The sequence below is a fragment of the Heterocephalus glaber genome, unplaced genomic scaffold, assembly GCF_053883595.1.
Source record: "Heterocephalus glaber isolate CG9 unplaced genomic scaffold, H.glaber_assembly_v1.0 deba00001666, whole genome shotgun sequence".
NCBI classification, from domain to species: Eukaryota; Metazoa; Chordata; class Mammalia; order Rodentia; family Bathyergidae; genus Heterocephalus; species Heterocephalus glaber.
The window spans coordinates 17,858,388-17,885,715 of record NW_028258406.1 but is presented as its reverse complement, the minus strand read 5'-3'; the positions used below and the strand labels follow the sequence as shown (position 1 = coordinate 17,885,715).

Genomic DNA, 27,328 nt, shown 5'->3' with positions numbered 1-27,328 from the left:
ATAGTTTTGCAGGGTGCATAAATCTGGGTTGGAGGCTGTTTTGTTTTAGGGCTTGGAATATGTCACTCCAAGCTCTTCTTGCCTTGATGGTTTGTGTTGAGAAGTCTGCTGTGATTCTGATGGGCTTTCCTTTGTATGTGATTTGTTTCTTTTCTCTCACTGCTTGTAGAACTTTGTTCTTCTGTTGTGTTTCTGGAATCTTAACAATAATATGCCTATGTGTAGAGTTTTTTTGATCAAGGCTATTTGGAGTCCTATATGCCTCACTTATCTGTATGTCAAGCTCTTTTCCCCTGCTTGGGAAGTTTTCTGCCATTATTTCTGTGAAGAGATTTTTTATGTCATCTGCACTCTCTCCTCTTTCTTCATTGAGCCCAATCAGTCTTATGTTATTCTTCTTTGCATCATCTAGCAGCTCCTGGATTGATTTCTCATGTTCCCTTATCATTTTGAAGCAATTTTTCTTTTCCTGGTCACTAATTGCAATCTTATCTTCTATATCTGAAATTCTGTCCTCACACTGGCTCATTCTGCTGTGTAGACTTTCAGTGGAGTTTTTCATGTCCTGAAAATCTATTTGCATCTGTTTTATGGATTCCATTTGTTTCTTATGTTGGGATCCCATCATGTTCCTGAGATCCTCTCTAGATTTATTAATCTTGTCTTGCACTAGGAGCACAATTTCTCCTGTTATCTGAGAAATTATTTCTGATTTCATTTTTTCCAGATCCCCTTTTGTTGCCAGTTCAGTGGGTCCAGGTGGTTGAGTATCAGAGTGTTCCATCTCATTTCCCTTTGGGGTTGCTGTAGGTGATCTGTAAGTCTGGTTTTTGAGACTTATTTTCATGTTTTCTCATTTCAACTGGGGCGGGGGGCTGTTAGCACCTGCACGGATTACCTCCTCTGAGCTGGGTGAGGTGGGACAGGGGCTGGGAGCAGCAGTAGGGATGGTGACCCTAAAGCCCTTTCCTGTGGGCTGGGACTAGCGGGAGGGATGGTGGCCTGGAAGCCCCTTCCTCTGGGCCAGGAGCAGCGGGACAGAAGGTGGCCCAAAAGCCCTTTCCTCTGGGCTGGGAGCAGTGGGAGGGATGGTGACTGGGAAGCCCCTTCCTCTGGACCAGGAGCAGTGGGACGATGGCTCAGAAGCCCCTACCTCTGGGCCAGGAACAGCGTGACTCAGTACCTTGGTCTGGTGGTCTGGTGTCCTCTGCGTCTTTGTAGTGTGGAACCAGGTGGCTGCCTGTCTGCAGCGGGGTGATTTGGTGTCTTCCACATGACTCAGGACCTCGGTAGGGAGTGCACAGACCTGCCTATCTTCAGCGGGCTGATTTGCCATGTTTTGTGCGACTCAGGACCTCGGTGGGGCATGGGCAGACCTGCCTGTCTGTAGCGGGGTGATTCAGTGTCTTCCACACCAGAAAAAATATTAATAAAGTCCTTTTTCAATTTTTGAATCAGGCAGTTTGTTCTTTTGTTGTTGAATTGTTGCTATCTGTTTTTGTAAAGGGTGTTGGGACACATCCATAGTTGGGCATTTAATTTTTTTTATAATGGCTGATTTTACAGTACAACAAAATTGCTGAGTAGTTGCAATAGAAGCTGAATGGCCACAAAACCATTTTATAGAAAGGATTTTCCAACACCCAATCTAAAGCATTCTATTTCCATTGCTTCATTCCTTAGGAAATCTGCTAAGTTGTTCTCTCCCTGGCACTTGTCCTTTTTCCTCCTTCTTATCCTTATTCCCAAATAAGAAGACTTAGTCTGTTGGTCAAGGCTATAAAGAAAGATAGAATTGAGGGGCTGAGAGAAGGAACATGGCTATTAGTGGAAGGATAGTATTTCAAGGCTGTTAGATAAAAACATGAAACTTGGATCTACAATGTTTATTTTTTAAATACTAATATTTATCCAGTGCTTTTAATCTGCCAAGTACTGCAAGGTAATTTCTATGTATAATAACATTTAATCATCAGAACAAATCTCTGAGCTAGTCGCTCTTATTATTTACGACATTTTGAAAATGAGGGCATTAAGATTATTTCCCTGAAGCTGCACAGTAAGCAGTTGAGTAAAAATTTGGACTCAGGTCAGTCTAACCCCAAATTTAAGTTTAAATACTCAATCACCATGTTGAGTAGAAATGAATTAAATTTAGATATAGTGGCTGTTGGAGGAAGGACTGCATATTGGAAAATACTGGAAATAAATAAGGTAAATTTTAGTTAACCTTGAATGCTTGTTTATAGATTTTAGGCTTTGTATTCCTGAGGCTGGGCAACTTTCTAAAGAAAAGAGGTTTTATTTAGCTCACAGTTCTGAGGTTCAAGGGCATGACACTGACATTGGCTGGACTTTGGTGAGGACTTCATGGAAGATAGTACCATAATGGTGGAAATGCATGTAAGATGGAGAGATAGGAAGCCAGAGAGGCTGGGGAGTCTTATATAACAACCCTCTTGTAAGAAGTAACTCAGGAGTCCCACAAGATACACCTGATCCTTTCTGAGGGCAGTGTTCCCAGCAACCTAACAGTTTCTCACTAGCCCCACATCCTAAAGATCCCACCACTTCAACACTATGACACTGAGGACCAAGCTTCTAGTACCTGAATCTTTAGGGGACAAACCACATTTGAATCATAGCAAGCTTTATCTTGAGAGTAATGGAGAGAGAACTTATATGATAAAAATCAATCTAGAATTGTGAAGAACTGGAGGAATTCTCCATGAGAAGAGAAAAGACAGAGAGAGGATTTGGCAGAATGTTATAGTACTCTAATGCAATAATCAATGATGCTGTAAATTTTAATGTAGAGAATAAAAATCATAAATTTGTTTTCTCAGAGTAATGACCTCTAAGGATGGTTGTAGGTTAATTTTAGTAGAGAATGTAGGTTGTTCCTCTCATTTCTCTGTGTCCTTAGCTGAACTTTTCATCTACAAAGGAGAATACTGCGCAATGCACCATAATAAAAATGGGAAACAGGATACATCATTTCCCAGAGTTCCCTTTACTGTGATAAACTTATTTATGTCTTCTTGGGGGCTTCTTAATGTACAGAAAGACTAAGAACTTTAGTTTGAACTCTTTCAGTTACTAATACATTATAATCTTATTTCATTTTATGTGACACAGGACTTTACAATACTTTTCTTAGTTTTGCCAGATAAATGGAACAGAAAGGATCTTATTTATTTAGAAGATGTCTTGAGCTGGGAGAAAGTCATACTGTTGTTGCCACAACTGCTCAAGAGTACCTGTGTGTTTGAGAGATGGAGGCCAATATGTCCAGGAAGGCTCCTGTTGTTGGGAAAGGTCCAGCAACAAGACAGACATTTCAGGATTTTTAATGAAGAACATATAACAATTGTACCTAGTTGTTTGTATTTATCCAAATTTTATTTAAATAATAATACTTATAATACAGTTGGTGCACATGATTCATGGTAATTATAAAGTTTCTGCAAACACTAAATTAGTATCTAGCAAACCATTGTTCTGGGAGAAATACAGGGTTAAGGTTTTAGGAGGGCCTCTTTCTTCAACATCTTTATGAACTAATCAATATATAACCATGTTTTATGTGTGTTTCTGTGAAAAGACATCTTATTTAACATATATTATTGATTCATTATCAAATAACTCATGGCTGCTCCTAGGTCAGAGAGGGTGAGCCAGTCCCAGCACCCGGAAGGAAGTTCCCCCACTGCCATGCCAAGCTCGTAGGGCAGAGAAGCTGAGCCAGTCCCAGCACCTGGGAAGGAAGCTCCCCCACCACCATCCCAGGCTCCTAGGGCAGTGAAGCTCAGCTGGTCTCAGCACCCAGAAAGAAGTTCCCCACCTCCACCCCAGGCTTCTAGGGCAGAGAGGGTGAGCCGGTCCCAGCACCCAGAAGGAAGCTCTCCCATTGCCATCCCAAGCTCCTAGGGCAGAGAAGCTGAGCCACACAGGTGCCAGAAGCAACCCCCCCGCCGTGGAAATGAGAAGACACGTAAACAAGTCTCAAAATCTTCTGGATCACCTACAGGAACCTCAAAGGGAAATGAGATGGAACACTCTGATACTCAACCACCTGGACTCTCTGAACTGGCAACAAAAGAGGATCTGGGAAAAATGAAATCAGAAATAATTACTCTCATAACAGCAAAGATTTTGCTCATGGTGCAAGACATGATTAATAAATATAGAGAGGACACAGATAAAAAAAAATAGAGGATCTGAGGAACATGATGGAATCTCAACATAGGAAACAAATGGAATTCATAAAACAGATACAGATTTCCAAGAGATTAAAAACTCCATCGAAAGTCTGCACAGCAGAACGAACCAATGTGAGGATAGAATTTCACATATAGAAGATAAGATTGCAATTAGTGAGGAGGAAAAGAAAATTGCTTTAAAATTGCAAGGGAACACAAGAAATCAATCCAGCAGCTGCTAGACTATGCAAAGAAGATTAACATAAGACTGATTGGAGTAAATGAAGAAAGAGGAGAGAGTGAAGATAACATAAAAAACCTGTTCACAGAAGTGATGGCAGAAAACTTCCCAAGGAGGGGAAAAAAGCTTGACATACAGAGAAGTGAGGCATATAGGACTCCAGCTAGCCTTAATCAAAAAAAATCTACACAAAGGCATATAATAGTTAGGATTCCAGAAATCCAACAGAAGAACAGAATTCTACAAGCAGTGAGAGAAAAGAAACAAATCACAGACAAAGGAAAGCCCATCAGAATCACAGCAGACTTCTCAATGCAAACCCTCAAGGCAAGAAGAGCTTGGAATGATGTATTTCAAGCCCTAAAGGAAAACAGCCTCCAACCCAGATTGATGTACCCTGCAAAACTATCTTTCAAAATTGAGGGAGAAAGAAGATAGTTTCATGATAAAGAGCACCTCAGGAACTTCATGAATACCAAACCGGCACTCCAAAACCTTTTAGACAATACCCTAGGAAAAGACAATGAGGATCACAACCCCAGGAAACCCAGCAGAATGAACCCATTGGGCATGACAAATTAGACACAAAGGGGGAGAATCCAACAAAAAGAAAAAGTCATGACAAGGCTTTTAAAACTTTTAACTTCATCTCCCTGATGAGTGTATAATTCAATCTTATTATTGTACTGATTAGTATTTTTCTGATTCTAGAGTTGCACACCATTCCTTGTGCTATACTGGCTATTTATCATCTTCTTATGTCGACATTTTGGGTTGTCTATTAATGAGCTGTAAGAATTCTTTATATATTCTGGTCATAGGTTATATGCATTGTAAATATGGTCTGTTTAAGGACTACTTTCCATTTTAATGATGTCATTTCAAGTTCTAAATTTTGATGAAATCTCATTTATCAATTTTTTTCTTTTATACATCATGCTTTTTGTATCCTAGGTAGTTCTTGCCTACCCTGAATTCATAAATATTTTCCCTTATAATTTCTTCTTAAAGTTTCATACTTTTAGGCTTTCTTATTTAGGTTCATAGATCCCTTCAAGTTATTTTCATGTATGGAAAAAGAAAGGGTTAAGGTTAATTTGTTATATATGGATACCAGGTGTTCTAGTGCCATTTGCTGAAGACACTATCTCTTCCTCGGCTCTTGAATCGAGTTTATATTCTATAAAATGCTAATGTTAAATAACCTTTCAAAACTCAGTGGACCATATATGTGTGGTTCTATTTCTAGATTCTCTGTTTTAGTCAAATGATCTATATGTCTTTCCTTACACCAACACTGCCTTGATTACTGTAGCTTTAGAAGAAGTCTTAAAATTGGGTGCTAAAAGTCTTCCAACACTGTTTTTGTTTTTGTTTTTGTTTTTGGCTTTTCTGGGTCCTTTGTACTCCTACATAACTTTTAAATTTCAATATCCAATTCTTCATTTATAGCAAGTATGCACAGGCCTGAATTTTTATATATACCCTGTGTTTTCTAATCCTGCTAAATTCAAGTACAAGTTCTAGGGGCTCCTAGAGATTTCTTCATATTTTTCTCTGTAGATGAGCATTTCATCTACATATAAAGATTTTGCTTCTGCCATGCCAATCCTATCCTAGTTGTGTCATTTTATTGCCAGACTATTTTGGGTGGGGACTAGGTTTCAAAGTTTAATGGACAGATAAAGAGTAAGCATGTCTGCCCTTGTTCCCCACCTTAAGGAGAAAGCATTGTATCTTCTCCATCCATACAAGGCATTCTCGCTGGAAGTATGGAGTACATGTCTTTAATTTGTTGAGAAGTTTCTTTTCTACTTCTAGTCTCCTGATAGCTTTTACCATGAACAGCTGTAGAATTTGGTCCAATACTTTTCTCCAAACTAGTGACAGGATCATATGGCTTTTTCCTTTCCTCTGTTAAAATGACGACTTTTGGGGGTGGATCTTCCAATGCTGAACCAACACTGCCATCCCTAAAAGAAAACCACTTTCTACATCCTGCCAGATCTGACTTCCAATAGTTTGTTTTGTTAAACAAATTTTTATCTACGTTCATACTTTTTGCTTCTATTATCTTTATCCAGTTTTAGCATTAGCACAATGTTGAGTTCCTAAAATGAGGGGAGAAGTGTTCTTTCATTGTTCTGCTTTAATTGTTTGATATAATCTATCAGTTAAAATGTTTATGAGCCTGCTGTTGTCATATAGGTAGGTTTTCAAGCTAGGGATATACTTTCTTTAATAGGTGCTATTCAAATTTAGTATTTCCTCCAGAGTTAGTTTCATTAATTTGTCTTCTAAGTTACTTCTTAGAAGTTGTCAAATTCATTTCAAAAAAGATTTTTGTAATATGATTTCTATATCCTTTTAAATTCTGTAAAACCTGTGGTAATGTCTCCTAGATCTTAATATTGTAATTTTAAAAATGTATAACTGATATTGTGTAACAGGAAGAAAAGGTCTAAAAGAGCAGGGGAATTGGGAAGGGTAGGGGAAGGGAAAAGAGGGAAAGGAAAAAATGTGAGAAGAGGAAAAAAATGGAAACAAGGTTTTTCCAAATAGGGAAGGGTGGAGGGGGTGAAGGGAGGGCAAGAGAAGGGAAAAAAAAGTAAGAACCAAGAGACTTATCTAATGGCACAAGATCCCAATGATGAATGTAACTGTATTGTATACCTAAAATGTACCAATAAAGTTAATGGGGGGAAAAAAGGGACAAAATAAATAAATAAATAAATAAATCAGAACTCATGGCCAACAGCATCATAACTCATATCTGAACTTAATGTATTTTCACCATAATGTATATCAGTCACTTGGATTAGGAATATTAGACAGCACTTCAGTACTATGCTTGTGGAGTATTTTAAATAGTAAAATTGCAATAAAATAAGCACAAAAAATGAGGCACTAAGTAGACCACAAAAATATTATGAAACAGGCTATTCTTTTTATTAATGCATACTATTAATCAGAATAATGGGTTTAATTTTGGCATAATTATACTTGCATATAACATACTTTGATCGTCCTCCACTATTCTCCTTGCCTTTCCTTCCCTGCTTCTCCCATTCTCTTTCTTTTCTCTAATAGTCTCCTTTCTAATTTCATGATGAATGTCATCATTTTTGTGACAAAAGTTTAATTATGCTAATTTATGCTTACTACTCTGCCTTGACTTTTAGGGAGTAATCCAACCCTTTGCTTATCTTGTAAATCCAAAATCCTAAACAACAGCAAATTTCCTTTCACTAGGCCAGGTGTTAAATACAGCAGTCTGAGCATTGACTACTACCATGCTACTCGGGAGAACTTACTACACACTTTTGCCTTTCCTAAATTATTTATTACCAGAAGGGTAAGTAAAGCAGCAGTGGATTTTAATTTTGAGAGATGACTCTATTACAGGAATTTCAAGAACACAAGGAACTTTCCAAAAGTAATCTTGCTTGTCTCCCAAGACAGGACCACCAATTACACAGCTGGAAAGGGTGATAATGATTCATGCAGCCCAGGGATTTAGACCCAGGGATAGATAGGCCACAAAATCGAATCTGGGTTTTGCCTAAAACATCTGGCTCAGAGGCCTCTTGGCAAATTAAATTTTCATAGGTTAAAACCATAAAAATAGGAAGGATGAATCAGCTGGTTAGTTATAAAATTCAGTGCAATTTTGAAAACAATCAAAACTCCATCATTATATATTTTTGCCTCTCTTGAATAGTGAGAACATTTGAGATCATTTCAAATTTGAAAACAATTTTCAAACCTAGAACTGGGCCCTCATTTCCCTAAATCCAACATGCCCCGGTGCTAGTTCACAGTCCTATTCAGCACAGTGGTGACAGTGCCTTGTCCTTCACAGAGCTCACATTTATAATAAAGCCATTCCCATGATAATCCATTAATCCACTAATTTACAAATGGATTAAATCATTAGTGAGGCCAGAGCCCCAGTGACTGAATCACTTCTCCAAAACCTCACCTCTCAAAATCGCTATATTGGGGCAAAGAGGAGCTGCACTGGCATGCGGGCTCCCACCAGAGGCCCACTATTCCATCCGTGAGTGTGGGAAGATGCCAGGGAGCAGCTGTGTGGCCCAGACAATTATGGCTGCAGGTGGATCCCAGCCAGGAGTCCCCCCAACACCAGAGGCTCTGGCACATCCCTCCAGGCCAGGAGCCTGCCCAGAGAGTAGCTTCATAGGCATGCAGGCTCCCACCACATGCCTGCCATTCCATCAGTGAGTGCAGGCAGATTCTGGGAAGCAGCTGTGTGGCGTAGACCAGCATGGCTGCAGGCGGACCCCCCTGCCCCAACACCAGAGGGTCAGGCACACCCCTGAAGGCCAGGAGCCTGCCCAGAGAGGAGCTGCATGGATACGTGGGCTCCTGCCCCAGGCCCGCCATTCCATCCTTAAGTGCAGGCAGATCCTGGGAGCAGCTGTGTGGCCTGGACCAGCGCTGCTGGTGAATCCCAGCCAGGACTCCACCCCACCTGAGGGGCTCAGGCACACCCACCCAAGCCAAAGGTCCACCCAGAAAGGGGCTACATGGGCACATGGGCTTCAGCCAGAGGCTCGCCATACCATTGGCCACAGCCAGGGACCCGCCTGGAGAAGAGCTGTACAGGCACAGGAGCAATACCCAGAGGCTCACCCAATAACATTCATAAGTTTGAGGAGACCCTAGCCAAAGCCTGTGCAGACAACAGAAACTGGGGCACACAGCCCCCAACCAAAGGCCCTCAAGACAACAGCTACATAAGGCCCCAGTGAGAGGCATACCTAGATACCATCCCAAGTGTGCTCAGACCCCAGCCAGAAGCCCACCCAGACAACAGGTCAGCTCAGGGACCTACAAGGTCCCCACTCTGAATGCAGGAATTGGTTTACTGGTGAGCAGCAGAGTAAAGGCTGCTTGGTGGCTTGCTGAGATTTCATGACAACTGGGTGAACAAAAAGTTGCCTCAACAAAGACACAGCAGGCTGCATCTGTTGAAATGAGAAGACACATAAAAAAGTCCCAAAACCAGACTTCTAGATCACCTGAGGGAACCCCAAAGAACATTGAGATGGCAAAATCTCATACTCAACCACCTGGACTCCCTGAACTAGCAACGAAAGAGGATCTGGAAAAAATGAAAACAGAAATAATTTCTCAGATAACAGCAGAGATTGTGCCCATAGTACAAGACATGATTAATGAATGTAGAGATGAAAGAGATTAAAAAAAATAGAGGAGCTGAGGAATATGATGGAATCCCAACAGAGGAAACAAATGGAATCCATAAAACAGATGCAAACAGATTTCCAGGAGAATAAAAACTCCATTGAAAGATTATGCAGTAGAATGAGCCAATGCCAGGTTACAATTTCAGATATAGAATGCAGGATTGCAGTTAGTAACCAGGAAAAGAAAAATTTTTTAAAAATAGTAAGGGACCATGAGAAAGCAATCCAGCAGCTGCTAGACAATGCAAAGAAGAATAACATAAGACTGATAGGAGTCAAGGAGGAACAGGAGAGAGTGCAGATGACGTAAAAAACTCTTAACAGAAGTGATGGCAGAAAACTTCCCAAATAGGGGAAAAGAACTTGACATACAGATAAGTGAGGCATATAGGACTCCAACTAGCCTTGATCAAAAATATCTACACATAGGCATATAATTGTTAACATCCCAGAAACCCAACAGAAGAACAAAATTCTACAAGCAGTTAGAGAAAAGAAACAAATCACATACAAAGGAAAGCCCACCAGAATCACAGCAGACTTCTAAACACAAACCCACAAGAAGAGCATGGGGCAATGTATTTCAAGCCCTAAAGCCAAACAGCCTCCAACCCAGAATGATGTACCCTGCAAAACTATCTTTCAAAATTGAGGGAGAAATAAGATACTTTCATGATAAAGAGCACCTTAGGAACTTCACGAATACAAAACCAGCACTCCAAAAAATTTTAAACAATATCCAAGGAAAAGACAATGAGGATCACAACCCCAGGAAGCCCAGCAGAATGAATCCATTGGGCAGAGCAAGAAATTAAACACAAAGGGGGAGAATCCAACAAAAAGAAAAAGTCATGACAAGGATAAGTCAATACATATCAGTTATAACCATCAATGTTAATGGTCTCAATTCACCCATCAAAAGAAATAGACTGGCAGAATGGGTCAAGAAGCAAGATCCAACAATATGCTGCATACAAGAAATATACTTAATTCAAAAAGAAACTCATAGACTGAAAGTTAAAGGGTGAAAACAATACTCCATGCAACAGGAACCTGAAAAAAAAGGAGGAGTAGCTATCCTCTTTGCAGAAGAAGTGGATTTCAAATCAACACTGATTAAGAGAGACAAAGAAGAACACTACATCCTTGTATAGGGAACAATCCAAGAGGAAGAGATGACAATCATAAACATATATGCACCAAACACTAGTGCACCCAACTATATAAAACAAATTCTAATGGACATGAAAAGTCATATATTTACTAATACAATAGCAGTGGGGGACCTCAATACCCCACTGTCACAAATAGATAGATCAACTAGGCAAAAAATAAAAAAAGAAATACTGGAACTCAATCAAACTCTTGAACAAATGAACATAACAGGTGTTTATAGAGTCTTCCATCCCACAAAATCAGAATACACATTCTTTTCAGCTGCACACAGGTTGTTCTCCACAATAGGCCACATCCTCACTCAGAGAACATGTTTAAGTTAGTGCAAAGGAACTGAAGTTATCCCCCTATATTATCAGATAATAGTGTGATGAAATTGGACATCAATGGCAAAAGAAAATGCAAGAATTCCATAAACACATGGAAACGGCACAGAACACTTCTAAATAACCAATGGGTCACAAAGGAAATTAAAGAGGAAAACAGACACTTTCCACAATTAAATGACAATGCCAAAGAACATATCAGAATCTATGGGACACAATGAAAGCAGTCTTATGAGGGAAATTTATATCAGTGAATACTCATGTTAGGAAAACAGAATGAGCCCAATTAAACGACCTGATGCTGAACCTCAAGCTTCTAGAAAAAGAAGAGCAGGACAAACCCAAAGCTCATACAAGGGAGGAAATATTAAGGATCAGACTAAGATGGAGACTAAGAGAATGACACAAAAAAATCAATGAAGCCAAGAGTTGGTTCTTTGAAAGAATAAACATAATTGACAGACCCTTAGCCAACCTTATCAGAAAAAGGAAAGAAAAGGCCCAAATCCATGCAATTAGGGATGAAAAGAATGAAATTACAATGGACCCAGCAGAAATCTAGAGGATCATCAATATCGACTTCTAGAAGTTACATGCCAATAAGATGGAAAACACAGAAGAAATGGACAGATTCTCAGATATGTGTGAATTACCTAAGTTGAATGAAGACCTAAAAATTCTAAACAACCCTATATCAACCAATGAAATTGAAAACATAATTAAAAACTTACCAAATAAGAAAAGCCCATATCCTGATGGCTTCACTGCCAAATTCTACAAGACATTTAGAGAGGAACTACTGCCACTACTGTTTAAACTCTTCAATGAAATTGAAAGGGAAGCAATACTCCTGAATACATTCCTGGAAGAAAGCATCACCTTGATCCCCAAAGCAGAGAAAGATCCAACTGAAAAAGAGAACTATAGGCCAATCTCACTAATGAACATAGATGCAAAATCCCTTAATAAGATACTGGCAAATAGAATGCAGAAGATCATCAAGAAGATCATATACTCTGACCAAGTGGGACTCATTCCAGGGATGCAGGGATGGTTCAACATATGCAAATCAATCAATGTAGTACACTATATCAAAGAGCCAAGGACTAAAACCATATGATCATCTCTATAGATGCAGAAAAAGCATTTGACAAATCCAACATGCGTTTATGATAAAATCCCTACAAAAAATTGGAATAGATGGACTCTCCCTCAATCTGATAAAAGCCATCTATGAAAAACCAACAGCCAATATCATACAAAATGGTCAAAAAACTGAAATCTTTCACACTAAAATCAGGAACAAGACAAGGATGACCACTACCACTCCTGTTCAATATAGTCTTGGAAACATTAGCCATGGCTATTAGACAAGAGAAAGAAATAAAAGGAATAAAGATAGGAAATGAAGAAGTCAAACTGTCATTATTTGCAGGGGACATGATAGTCTATATAGAGGACCCCAAGAACTCTACCAAAAGTCTTCTAGACTTAATTGACAGATTCTGTAGAGCAGGATGAATCAACATAGTGGAAATGCCCATACTTCCAAAACTGCTTTATAGATTCAATACAATCCCAATGGAAATTCCAGCAGCATGCTTTATGGACCTCAAGAAAACAACCCAAAAATTCATTTGGAACAGGGAGAATCCTAGAATGGCAAAAGCAATTCTAGGCAACAGAGACATGGCAGGGGGTATCACAATCCCCAACTATAAAGTATACTACAAAGCTAGTGTGTTAAAAACAGCATGGTACTGGCAAAGAAACAGACTTGAGGACCAGTGGAACAGATTAAAAGATGCAGAAACAACTCCAGACACACTCAGCCACCTCATCTTTTTATTTTTTTCATTTTTTTGGTACTGGGGATTTAACTCGGGACCTTGCTCTTGCCAGGCAGGTGGCAGAACCACTGAGCTAGATCCCCAGCCCCACCATCTCATCTTTTACAAAGGAGCCAAACACCCTCACTGGAGGAAAGATAACCTCTTTAATAAATGGTGCTGGAAAAATTGGTTTTCAACTTGCCAAAGAGTAAAACTACTCCTATATCACCATGCACTAAATTAAACTCAAAATGGGTCAATGTTCTAAATATTAAAACAGAAATACTAAACTGCTTGGAAATGCATTGGTGTAGGAAAAGATTTTATGAACAAAACCTCAGTTGCCCGTGAACTAGCACAAACAATCAACAAATGGGATCTCTTCTCATTAAAAAGCTCCTGCACAGCAAGAGAAACCACCAACAATGAGAAGTGACAACCCACAATGTGGGAAAAAATTTTCTACAGCTGTTCCTCAGGCAAAGTTTTACTATCTAGAATACATAAAGAATTTTTAAAAATCAGACTTCCCAAATTTAAAGACCCAATCCAAAAATGGGCATCTGAAATGAACAGACATGTCTCAGAAAAAGTAGAAATAGCAAATAAACATATGAAAAAATGTTCAACATCCCTGGTCATTGGAGAGATGCAAATGAAAACAATGCTGAGATTCCACCTCACCCCAGAAAGAATGGCTGCTATCATGAAATCAACCAATAACAAATGCTGGCAAGGCTATGGGGAAAGAGGAACCCTGCTCCACTGCTGGTGGGAGAGTAGACTGGTGCAAGCACTGTGGAAATCAGTATGGAGCTACCTCAAAGAACTAGGACTGGAAGTCCCATTTGACCCAGGTCTTCCCCTGCTGGGTATCTTCCCCAAAGCATTAAAAGAATCATACCACAGTTATATATGTGCACCCATGTTCATAACACAATTCGTGTTAGCTAAAACTTGAAACAACCCAATTGCCCATCAACTGGAGACTGGATAAAGAAAATGTGTGTGTGTGTGTGTGTGTGTGTGTGTGTGTTTTAGTAAAATGGAGTATTATTTAGCCATAAAGAATGAGAAACTAGAGACATGTATATCTAAATGGATGCACATTGAGGCGATACTCTTAAATGAAATAAATAGGACACACATGTGTATATACCAAATAGTTTCTCTAGTGTGAGAAACTGAAAGTGTACGTAAGAACTAAAAGGTATAATAGATAATGTGAAATAGGAAGCAAAGGGGCAAAGGGGAAGGGGAAGTGGAGGGGTAGGGAAAGGAAAGAAGGGAATGGAATTAATATGAAAAAATGGAAACAAAGTTTTTGTAGATAAGTAGGGATGGAAGGGTTGAAAGGAGGGCAGGGGAATGGGGAAAAATAAGAACCAAGATGAATTATGTAAAAGTGCAAATTTCCAATGATGGTCATTATATTGTATACCTTAAATGTACCAATAAAATTAATTTAAAAAACCTGCTGTACTGGAGACCAAGTTCCCATTGCATGAACTTTTGGAAGACACAAACCATAGCCCTGGTTAGAGAGTGATGCATTTTAGCCCCCATTACAGCCCCATCTTGGCTTTTTTGTGTAATAAACTACTTGCCATGAGGTGCTCTGGCCTTCTGCAAAACCACCAAAGGTATAGCTGAAAAAACCATCTGGGGTTCTTGTCATGAAGAGAGAAAGTGTTTGGAGATTTCTGAAGTCCCTGTGTTTGTCAGCCTTCCTTACCACCACATTCCTGTGGGAAAACTGAGGGCTCCTCCTTGTTCCCCTCATGTTAGTCTATGCTGCCCTAAGTTATTGTTAAAGTACAAACAGTAGCAGGTACTAACATTTGGAATTTCAGGGAGATAGAAATGACAACAGAAAACAAAGATGCTTCAAGGGAGGAGGTCCTTTTGCACAAAGGTGCAGACTTTTTGTGACATATTGTAGGCTACCCATGGCAGGTTGAACAAGATAGGAGCATTCAGTGTCAGAGCAAGTGGTCCCTAAGTGTAGTGGAATGTTTGTGCACAGTTGAATAATTGACCAATGGCAGCTCTGTCATTTAGTAAATGTTAAAGTATGTTCAGACACAGTACCAAGTAAGACATGAAGGTAAAGCATTTCAATAAAGATTGTCATAATATTGCTTAAAGTATGGTAAGCTTTTGTAATTTCAGGGAGAGTTATATTATGTTCAACACCTTATTTTCTGAACGATGCCAGGATTATCACGATTTAATCAAAAGCAGATGAATTGCTTGGTGAATTGAACAGCCTCTCCAGTTTATCCCTATTTCTATTCTAAGTGCGAAGAATTATCTTGAAGTGTTTCACATAATATAATCTGCATGAGGAGATAGGCAGACTCTTGGTTAACTCTTTGTTAATGACCAAATGTTTGCACACCACCCCCTACCCCCATTCATATGTTGAGGCTCTAACTTATAATGTGATGGTATTAGAAGGTTGTGTCTTCATGAGTTAAGTAGGCTTAGATGAAGACTTGAGGGTGGGACCTTCATGACATGATAAGAGGAAGAGAGAAAGAGAGATCACTGTTCAAGAAAATATCATATGATCACATTGGGAGAAATGAAGAAGAGGTCCCTCATTAAGAATTGAGCCAGCTGTCACACTGACCTTGGACGTCCCAGTTTTTGGAAATGTGAGAAATAAATGTTGGTTTAAGCCATCAGTCTATGATAGTTTGCTATGTCACCCTGAGCTCACAACAGCTACTCCCTTCCCTAATGTCCATGATGACTCTGCTGAGACCACCATTTCAAAAAATGTCAGATATTTTCCAGCCTTTTTTGCAGCTCAGGATGGGCATATGGCTACCTAATGAGATGCATGGAGAAGTCAGCTCAGAAGCTTCTGAAACCATTTCCCCTTGGCCAAAAGAAAAACAAAAGAAAACAAAATAGATATCTTCACTGCCCTTCTACCCACCTTCTTTCTTTCTGCCTTGGTATTAAATTCATTGTAGTATCTTTTAGTCATAAAGGGACACATGCATGTATCAAGAATGGCAGAAGGAGGGATGGAGAAGTCCTGGGTACTTGGTGATAGAGCTGAGTCCCTGTACCAACCTTGATACCACCATTGTTCTGACTTCTTGTCATGTGAGAGAATGAAAACTCCTATGGATTTATTCTTGATATCTGATATTTGTTTAAACCCTTAATGCTTACAATAACCACAACCCCAAAACAATAATTCCAATATTTTATTGGGTCCCTGTGATGTGCTAGATCCTAATCTAAGACCTTTGCACATATGAACTTACTGATTCTCCCAATGACACCATCAGGTAGTGTGGTACCCAGACTCCAAGGTGGTTCCCAGTGTTCTTCATCTCTTGGTATGTACATCATTGTGTAGTCACTTCCCAAGTTGTTTCAGAGTTCATCTATATGACCAAAAGCCAAGGGAAGAAAAGATGGTAAGTTGCTTCAGAGTTTACATTTTAGAAGACTTCAGCTTTTCTTGGTGAGAAATGGAGAACTCCATCCCACACCCAGGAGGGAACTAAAGGTTACCATATCACAATAAGGGGATTTGGGAGCAGATGTTCTCACCCCAGGTGATGGAGCCCTGGTTTTCAGCCTGATTGCAGATTTCTGAGAGACTCCCCCTCCCAGATGAGACCACCCAGCTAAGGCACTACTGAACCAGACACACAGAAACTACTTGTTTATGCTGCTGAGTTTTGGGAGTAGTTACATGGATATAAACAACTGATACAAACAGGTACAGTTGTATTTTGATTGTACAGAGGAAAGAAGTTGCTAACAGGTATGTTATCTTAATAAGTTTACACACCTGTTAGGTAATATAATTAGGGTGCAGACTTTAGTTTTTCTGTACAACCTGTACTCATTGTCTACACTAGATTGCCTCTTGGTATTTTTGTAGATGTGTACTGTGCAATGATTTGGGGTGCTCCTTCCTGTGGAAGTGGTATAAAAACATCACCATATGAGATGAATAGCGCCCTGCTCATGGAAGCCAGCAGTGCTCACTTTCTGCAGTAAGGACACTGTTCACAGAACTCAGCCTACTCAGGATCACTCTCTTCTTTCTTTCTTTCTTGTTTTCCCATTAAGTTTATTGGTACATTTTCAGTATAAAATAGTTACATTCATCATTGGGATCTTGTACCTTTAGATGAGTATCTTGGTTCTTAATTTTTCCCCTTCCCTTGCCCTCCCTTCACCCCCTCCACCCTTCCCTATTTGCAAAGACCTTGTTTCCATTTTTTTCCCTCTTCTCATATTTTTTCCTTTCCCTTTTTCCCCTTCCCCTACCCTTCCCAATTCCCCTGCTCTTTTAGACCTTTTCTTCCTGTTACACGATATCAGCTATACATTTTTAAAATTACAATATTAAGATCTAGGAGACATTACCACAGATTTTACAGAATTTAAAAGGATATAGAAATCATATTACAAAAATCATTTTTGAAATGAATTCGACAACTTCTAAGAAGTACCTTGGAAGACAAATTAATGAAACTAACTCTGGAGGAAATACTAAATTTGAATAGCATCTATTAAAGAAAGTATATTCCGAGCTTGAAAACCTACCTATATGACAACATCAGGCTCATAAACATTTTAACTGATAAATTATATCAAACAATTAAAGCAGAAAAATGAAGGAACACTTCTCCCCTCATTTTAGGAACTCAACATTGTGCTAATCCTAAAACTGGATAAAGATAATAGAAGAAAAAGTACGAATACAGATAGAAATTTGTTTAACAAAACAAACTATTGGAAGTCAGATCTGGCAGGATGTAGAAAGTGGTTTTGTTTTAGGGATGGCAGTGTTGGTTCAGCATTGGAAGATCCACCCCCAAAAGTCGTCATTTTAACAGAGGAAAGGAAAAAGCCATATGATCCTGTCACTAGTTGGAGAAAAGTATTGGACCAAAAGTATTGAACCAAACAGCTGTTCATGGTAAAAGCTATCAGGAGACTAGAAGTAGAAAAGAAACTTCTCAACAAATTAAAGACATGTACTCCATACTTCCAGCGAGAATGCCTTGTATGGATGGAGAAGATACAATGCTTTCTCCTTAAGGTGGGGAACAAGGGCAGACATGCTTACTCTTTATCTGTCCATTAAACTTTGAAACCTAGTCCCCACCCAAAATAGTCTGGCAATAAAATGACACAACTAGGATAGGATTGGCATGGCAGAAGCAAAATCTTTATATGTAGATGAAATGATCATCTACAGAGAAAATATGAAGAAATCTCTAGGAGCCCCTAGAACTTGTACTTGAATTTAGCAGGATTAGAAAACACAAGGTATATATAAAAATTCAGGCCTGTGCATACTTGCTATAAATGAAGAATTGGATATTGAAATTTAAAAGTTATGTAGGAGTACAAAGGACCCAGAAAAGCCAAAAACAAAAACAAAAACAGTGTTGGAAGACTTTTAGTACCTAATTTTAAGACTTCTTCTAAAGCTACAGTAATCAAGGCAGTGTTGGTGTAAGGAAAGACATATAGATCATTTGAATAAAACAGAGAATCTAGAAATAGAATCACACATATATGGTCCACTGAGTTTTGAAAGATTATTTAACATTAGCATTTTATAGAATATAAACTCAATTCAAGAGCCAAGGAAGAGACAGTGTCTTCAGCAAATGGCACTAGAACACCTGGTATCTGTATATAAAAAATTATCCTCAACCCTTTTTTTCCATACATGAAAATAACTTGAAGGGATCTATGAACCTAAATAAGAAAGCCTAAAAGTATGAAACTTTAAGAAGAAATTATAAGGGAAAATATTTATGAATTCAGGGTAGGCAAGAACTACCTAGGATACAAAAAGCATGATGTATAAAAGAAAAAAATTGATAAATGAGATTTCATCAAAATTTAGAACTTGAAATGACATCATTAAAATGAAAAGTAGTCCTTAAACAGACCATATTTACAATGCATATAACCTATGACCAGAATATATAAAGAATTCTTACAGCTCATTAATAGACAACCCAATTAAAATGTAGACATAAGAAGATGATAAATAGCCAGTATAGCACAAGGAATGGTGTGCAACTCTAGAATCAGAAAAATACTAATCAGTACAATAATAAGATTGAATTATACACTCATCAAGGAGATGAAGTTAAAAGTTTTAAAAGCCTTGTCGTGACTTTTTCTTTTTGTTGGATTCTCCCCCTTTGTGTCTAATTTGTCATGCCCAATGGATTCATTCTGCTGGGTTTCCTGGGGTTGTGATCCTCATTGTCTTTTCCTAGGGTATTGTCTAAAAGGTTTTGGAGTGCCGGTTTGGTATTCATGAAGTTCCTGAGGTGCTCTTTATCATGAAACTATCTTCTTTCTCCCTCAATTTTGAAAGATAGTTTTGCAGGGTACATCAATCTGGGTTGGAGGCTGTTTTCCTTTAGGGCTTGGAATACATCATTCCAAGCTCTTCTTGCCTTGAGGGTTTGCCTTGAGAAGTCTGCTGTGATTCTGATGGGCTTTCCTTTGTATGTGATTTGTTTCTTTTCTCTCACTGCTTGTAGAATTCTGTTCTTCTGTTGGATTTCTGGAATCCTAACTATTATATGCCTATGTGTAGATTTTTTTTGATTAAGGCTAGCTGGAGTCCTATATGCCTCACTTCTCTGTATGTCAAGTTCTTTTCCCCTCCTTCGGAAGTTTTCTGCCATCACTTCTGTGAACAGTTTTTTATGTTATCTGCACTCTCTCCTCTTTCTTCATTGACTCCTATCAGTCTTATGTTATTCTTCTTTGCATTGTCTAGCAGCTGCTGGATTGATTTCTCATGTTCCCTTGCAATTTTAAAGCAATTTTCTTTTCCTCCTCACTAATTGCAATCTTATCTTCTATATGTGAAATTCTATCCTCACATTGGTTCATTCTGCTGTGCAGACTTTTGATGGAGTTTTTAATCTCTTGGAAATCTGTTTGTATCTGTTTTATGGATTCCATTTGTTTCCTATGTTGGGATTCCATCATGTCCTTCAGATCCTCTATTTTTTTTTATCTGTGTCCTCTCTATATTTATTAATCATGTCTTGCACCATGAGCAAAATCTTTGCTGTTATGAGAGTAATTATTTCTGATTTCATTTTTCCCAGATCCTCTTTTGTTGCCAGTTCAGAGAGTCCAGGTGGTTGAGTATCAGATTGTTCCATCTTGTTTCCCTTTGGGGTTGCTGTAGGTGATCCAGAAGTCTGTTTTTGAGACTTGTTTACGTGTCTTCTCATTTCCATGGGAGGGGTTGCTTCTGGCACCTGTGTGGCTCAGCTTCTCTGCCCTAGGAGCTTGGGATGGCTGTGGGGGAGCTTTCTTTTGGGTTCTAGGACTGGCTCAGCTTCTCTGCCCTAGGAGCCTGGGATGGAGGCGGGGAGCTTCCTCCTGGGTGCTGGGACCAGCTGAGCTTTACTCACTCTCTTCTTTAATTGGTCACTTCCAGGGCTCAAGTAGGCCTATATTTTCAGCTCAATAGGCCTCTCACCACAACTTTTTGTGCCTGTCAATGGCCAGACTTGTGAGGATGATAAAGACAGTTTGTGAAGATACAGGGAGAGATTTGTTTTGTCAAAGATTTGTTCCTATTCTAAGCAGTGGGTTATCTTCCAGTTCATATGTGTTTCAAATTTGTGTTAATTAATTCCTCCTCCCAGTGACCTCTGATTGTGTCAGGATAAAGGCTTTGGGAAGGTCAAGGTGCTGGAGGAGATGTTTACATCTAGAGAAATCAGAGAATGTTCATTCCAGAAACACTGCACACCAAGGATACCATCTTTCAGTTTACCAAGATGAAATGTGGCACAAAGTAAAAATTCCTTTTGTAATAACAAGCATTGTCTCATTTCACAATAGATCTGGCTCCTTTACTCTTTCAAAATGCCTCACATATATTGTTTCTTTTCATCCTTAGCATTTACTTATTCTACCACAGGTAAGATAATTCCCCCTAGAGAGGCCAATTGATTTATTAAAGATTTATAATAATGAAGTTTGTTTTATTGATGTTTATGGTGGCTACTTCTGTTTTAAGAATTTTACACATATAAATTCACTTAATCTTAACTGAACCCCCATGAAGTATATTCCTTTATAAGCTTCTTTTTTTGCAGACAATGTAATTAAGACTCAGAAAAGTTAATTGACTTGTCCAAGATCTCACAGAGAAGAAGCAATTGAATCAGACTTTGAACTCATGAAGTCTGCCTCATGAAGCTTGCCAGCTTCCAAAGCTTTACACATAACTAGGCCATGCCAGGTTTTACTGGTAGGTCTTGCTGTAACTAATTAGCAATATAAGTTGAGATCTGAATCCAATTTCACATTTTCAAATCTAATGTTGATTCCTATGTGTGAGCTCGTAGACATTGTTATTCTACCATTCATTTGCAAGCGGAAATTCATTTTAGGGAACTGTTAACCTGTGTGATTTCTCTCTCTCTCTCTCTCTCTCTTTTTTTTTGGTACTGGGGATTGAACTTGGGACCTTGCACTTGCGAGGCAGGCGCCAGAACCACTGAGCTACATCCCCAGCCCTCATAACCTGTGTGATGATTGAGTGATTATGTCAACTTGGGTAAGTATTGCCCAACTAAATTGGCTCAGTATAGTTCTGGGTCTGCAAGACCCATCTTAGGGAGGTTTATTGCCAGAATGGCATAAAAAGGGAAATGAAGAAGGAAGGATTGCTTCTGTTTTCTTCTGAGGAGCTCCAGTCTTCATTTTACCTTGAATGCAGTCTCCTGGCTCCTGGCTCCTAGACAAGCAAACTCTTCAGCCTCCAGCACTGACTCTTCAGCCTTCTGGTGCAGACCCATTGGCCTCCAGGGATACTACAGTGCGCTCCAGGACTTTGACTGGAACTTTTGGATCCCCAGTGTGCAGACTCTTAACAGTGGTCATTTAAAGCCAATCTTGTAAATTCTTATATATCTTGTATTGTCTGTTTTCTCTAGTAAGCATTGACTGATTCAACAAATTTATTTGTAAATACAGCTTATGTTTTCTGCTAAGCTTCCTGCCATGTTTGTTGGAAAGACCTTTTCACGACAGCAGTAGGAACCATCCCACAAACCTTGAAAACTTCAGCCACCTGACTGTCCTGTTGATTCCTGAGGGTGCCATGTAGACCACAGAGCAACCCTCAAGGTGCCAAGTCATGTGTCATTGCTACCTAGGGTGTTGACTTCAGATTGAATGTGGACTTCTGTCCTGAGAAAGGTAGAAACTGGGAGGGTTCATTTGTTCCCCTTTAGCCTAGGACCTAGATGAAAATCAAATTCAAATCTTCAGTTGCTTTCCCTAATCCCCAACCTGAACTTGATTCTCATGGTCTTACTCTTTGAGAATAAGAACCAAGGTTGAGGGCCTGCACTTGTGACTTTCAGCACCTGTTACCTTTAAGTGATCACTGCAGTATTTATTCCAGGAAGCAGAATAGTGTAGGGGTTGAGAGTATAGGCTCAGGGTCAGCTGGCAAGGTTTTTATATTTGCTCTATAGTTTCTCCTCCAAGACTCTTCTTCTTGCCTATCACTTATTCAAGCTGAGTAGAAGCAGCATTTAACATGGCTTGAACTTACTTCTCATACCAGATATTCCAGGTTGTGCCTTAATAGCCTTTGTGCCTCTAGCATATGAGGCAGCTAACAATTCTCACTCTCAATGGAAGGAGGATGGTGAAGGAGAGTAGTCAGGAAATATTTATACCTACACAGAAATACCTTTACTTCCTGCACACACAACATCCTAGTGCTTACTTAAGAGAACTTTCCAGTATATTGTTATTTTGAATTCTCCCATAATCTCATCCTTTAAGGACAGTTATTACTATCCTAAAAGACCTTACATAAGTTTCAAGATGAATCTAAAGCATAACAGCAGAAGTCAAATTTGTATCTTTGGGTTTTTTTTATATGTCACTTTGCTTTGTATATTATCATGCACTTTTGAGAACTCTTCAAGATGTGATAAAGGAGATCTGAAAGAACATTCAGCTTCTAATTTTGAGCTACCCAATAATATAGTTGGCCTTAACAACAACCAATAACAACAACAACAAAATCCACTGGAAGTTACTGGATACTTACTATTTGCCAGACATAGTGCTGAGAGTATATGCATTATGTCATTTGACTCTTAAAACAAAACAAAACCCCAAAGAATCTTTGCTCCTCAAAATGTGGTCTGCAGAAGAAGCCAGAAGGTAGATTTTCAGAGATGAGGAAGGGAATTGGAGGAGAGGAGAGAAAGGGACAGAAGAGCAACGGGCTTGAATATAATCAAAATATGTTATATGCATGTACCATGTACCAAAATGAATCTCACTATTTTGTATTACTAATATGCACGGATAAAAAGAATACATACACATAGGAGTTAAACATTGCCAATAAAGAGAACATAGTAGAAAATATTTTGAAAACAAAACAAAACTAAACAACCAACCAAAAAAAATGTGTTCTTCAGACCATCAGCACAAGTATCAGTTAAGGGCTTGTTAGAAATGTAGAATCTCAGGCTCCTCCCAAACTTCCCAAGGGAAATCCTACATTTTAACAGGACTTTAGGTGATCTGTGTGCACACTGGAGTTTGAGAAACTCTGCTATAAGGATCTGTCACAGCTCACCTTCCTGAGGAGGAAAGAGAGGCTTAGAGAGATGTAAGTAACTTAGATGTTATGCTGGCTTCCTGCTTCTAAAGCCTTGCACATTGCTACTGATTAACATCCTTTTTGAGCATCTGCATGCTTGCCTTACTCTTGGAAATAGCTGTGCCTTGGGGTTTCAGTGTCATTGCATGAAATGTGAGCAAGTCACACAAAGTGGCAGGCTTGGCACCTGACCTTCAGTGAAAGGACAGCTCAGTTGATTTTCTGTAAAATGGTGTTAACATTAAGCAGCTAGAAGCATTCAGAGAGTTCATCATAATGCCCGAAGCACTCAGCCAAGGTTCGACAAATTTTGCTAAAACTCATGGTTCAGGACCTGATTCCTTCTGAGAAAGTGTTTCTTCATACTTTTCCAGGAAAGGGGTGATTTCTGATTGTTTACAAGGATAAGAACCCATTCTTCAGACACACAGGTGTGTGTACACACACACACACACACACACACACTCTTCCTATATTCCTGGCATAAACAACCTGAAAGTGAGATAAGTGACAACAGAAACATCTGGTCAGAGACCTCAGGATTCTTCTGAAATTATTTATTTAGCAGGGAGCAAGCTGGACAGTGAGAAAATGTCAAATTCTGTATTTTTAATTCCGAAAGGTTTCAGCACGAGCAAGGAAATGACCTTTTTTTTTTTTCATTGAGGAGTAAAATATAACCAACTGAAAATTTGTAATATGTGTACTCTTAATCATCTCTGTTTTCTTTCAATGTCTTCCTGTGTCACGAGGCCTCTTTCCTCACCAGGGAGCATATCTGGAGTGACTCACTCTGGGAGGTCACACAAGGGCTATCCAGTGCCTTCTTCACATCACAGGTAGGTGTCTGACCACTGGCTAATGGGTGCTGGCTCCTCACTTTACTGTTTGTGCCCTTTTGGACTCTCGTCTTGAGTTGGAGCAGGAAGGACTTTTTCTAGGGCAGGCAGGATCATTCCCCTTTCCCTGAATACTTTGCATTATTCAGGTTCTAGATCCTGGGCTTCTGTTTTCATTGAGATCATTTGCAATGAGACCCTAGTACAAAGTTGAAAGAACCCTGGATTCTGGCAGTAGACTGTCTGAGTTCAACTTCCTCTGCAGTTTGCTTAACATTCTGAGCCTTCTTTCCTTGGTAAAAATGGAATAACAAAGATACTTACCTGCTTCATAGGGGTGGGAGAATTTAGAAAAACGTAGATAAAACTTAGGAAGTAATGGTTCTTGGTATCTTTTATTCTTCCCAGAAAATCTGTGATTCAATCAGGACAATTTTCTTTTTTTAATGGATGAACAAACTGGGGCAATTCAGCTACAGGTTCATAATCCCATTTGCAAAAAACACAGAAAAAATATTTTAAAAATGTAATTCATTTCATCGTAAAACCTGGCCAGATAAATGATAGCATTTATGATCTTTATCCTATTTCATATAAACACTTATATTTTGCTGAAATATAATGTGTTTGACTTTGGATATGGCTACATACTGTGCTAAGAAGTTGAAGAAAGTTTTTGAAGCTCACATTGTTTGCTTGAAAAACAGGGTTAATGATTGCCCCCTCATGGGGTTACTGGGGGAATTAATGAAGGAGTGTGTGTATATAATGGAGACACTGGACCACTCTATACCTTTTTCTCTAGATGGAGTCTAACTGTTATTATAGCTTCAGGGAAAGTTTAATACAGTCTTTTCCAGGATGGACCATTAAATGAGCCCTTGTGAAAATAATTGAGGTATAATATTGAGGTGAATTAAAGTCCAATTCTTTGTTCTCTAAGATTCCAGACAAGCAGGAAAAGAGCTGACACTACTCTGTGTATCAGTGCCTTCTGGGGCCAAGGGTCAGAGGGCCATATTGCTCTTATCAAATAGTAAGGACAGATGTCCATGCTGAGCAGGGTGTAGACCCCACTGCACAGACCACATGGGTTTGATCTTATCTGTTTTTCTGCTTTTCTGAAGTTCATACCTACTAGTGCCTATAGGTTTGACAAACACTCCCAAAACAAGTAACAGTTATATTCAAGCCGGTCTTGGAATTCAGATAATAAATGTGACCTAGCCAGTAGAGACCCTCACCCTACACTTTATCATCCATTTTTAGCTTATTAAAAAAAACTTGAAAGAATTTGATTGGAAGGAATCCATAGGAATAGAAGTCTGACTTTTTTCCAGGGTGTTCTCAACAGTTCCTACTCCTCAAAGTTAGAACCTCCCAAGAAACCCCCACAAAGGCCCACAGTGCTGAAAAAGGAAGGACTGCATCTCCTAGTCCTAGTCCCATGTCCCGTTTACAGTGGGGGCATGGAGAGAGAGGTCTTGGGAATCCTTCTGTGTCACCATGAAGGAATATTAACATGGATCCCATGTCCTGCCTGGAGAGTTCTAAAGGTGGGAGAGAGAGGCTAGGACATAGGCTGAGGAGGGAGGAATGCACTGGGCCAACTTACAGTGATGAGTAAGCTCCTAAGGACCATACACCCCTCTAATGGAAGGTAACAGGGCACTGGGCATCTTGAAAAGATCTTTCCTCATACCCACTACAGAAATGAAGGGAAACACCACCAATTAGAAGATGAGGGTTGTACTTCTGAAGACAAGAGGTAGGGGAGATTGGAGGGGCTTGGCAGAGAGCCTTTTGTCCACATCAGGGAGCTCACACAGTGTTAGAGCCTCTGATGTATGGACAGCTTTATTACTCAAGGGCGTGGTGTCCAGCTGAAAGGTAACTTAGGGGAACTTTCTGTGGTTTGCTGCTCTTTCTTGTGGGATCTCTGAAGGTTGGAGAGGGGAAAGATGGAGGGTGAAAGGGAGAAAAAGGGTGAGAGACTAGATCATATGCATCTATGCCTACAGTCCACGTTTGACCTGTAGGCCAGGCCTGAAACAGGGAGAAGAAAGAGGTTGTGAATGTATGTGATTACATTTCCATATGACTCTACTGGAGTTTTAGCACATGAAAGTGAGTTTTTAAGTAGATGAAAGTAGTGGTAGATGTTTGAGATGTTGTCTAGGATGGGGTGAGAGTCTGGGGTCAGGAAGCTTTGATACCATTGGCCAACAATGGGAAAAAAGAGAGCTGCTTTCTGGTTCTATGTTATTGTGACCAGTTCATATAATAAACCACAAAGGATTTGGCAGAGTGCCTTATAAATAGCAAATCCTTGGTAAATGCTAAGTAAAAGGCAGTTATGATGATCATTATTTTTATCTTCTCTATATATCAAGTGAGTCAGGCCCCAGTTACCATTCTCCAGACTCAGAGGACACTCAATAGCAAGAGTGAAACAATGCTGGACAACCAGTAAGAATCTAGGAAAATATCAGTCATCAAATCGGATTTTCAAGTTCACTTTCAGACTCACTTACCTGGAAAAGGCTAAAGAGAGAAATAGGAAAGATGAAGTCCATTAAGTTTGTACTGAACAAATATACTGTCCTTCCCAGGAGAGTAGGGTGATTACCCACCTTGAATGACATTTCCCAGATACAGTGTTTGGAAAAGTCCCTTGATACAGACTTTGGGCACTTGAATAGATCGGGGCAGGAGATAAATCTGGTTATGCTTTTCATACTGTCTGTAGGTCATGGGGATTACAAGGTATAAATCCACTCCTATTCCTGTTGGCTTTGGTGTA

At 39.4% G+C, this 27,328-nt stretch overlaps 1 long non-coding RNA gene across 1 annotated transcript in view; it reads left to right on the top strand.

Annotated features, from left to right (window-relative positions):
- LOC147822269 (uncharacterized) overlaps positions 1-25,072 on the top strand; it is a 97,566-nt gene extending 72,494 nt beyond the window's left edge. The window contains exons 2-3 of the long non-coding RNA XR_015445893.1: positions 21,539-21,610; positions 21,773-25,072. This is a non-coding gene — a long non-coding RNA (uncharacterized LOC147822269). The remainder of the gene's footprint in view (positions 1-21,538; positions 21,611-21,772) is intronic.
- Positions 25,073-27,328: the final 2,256 nt, after the last annotated feature.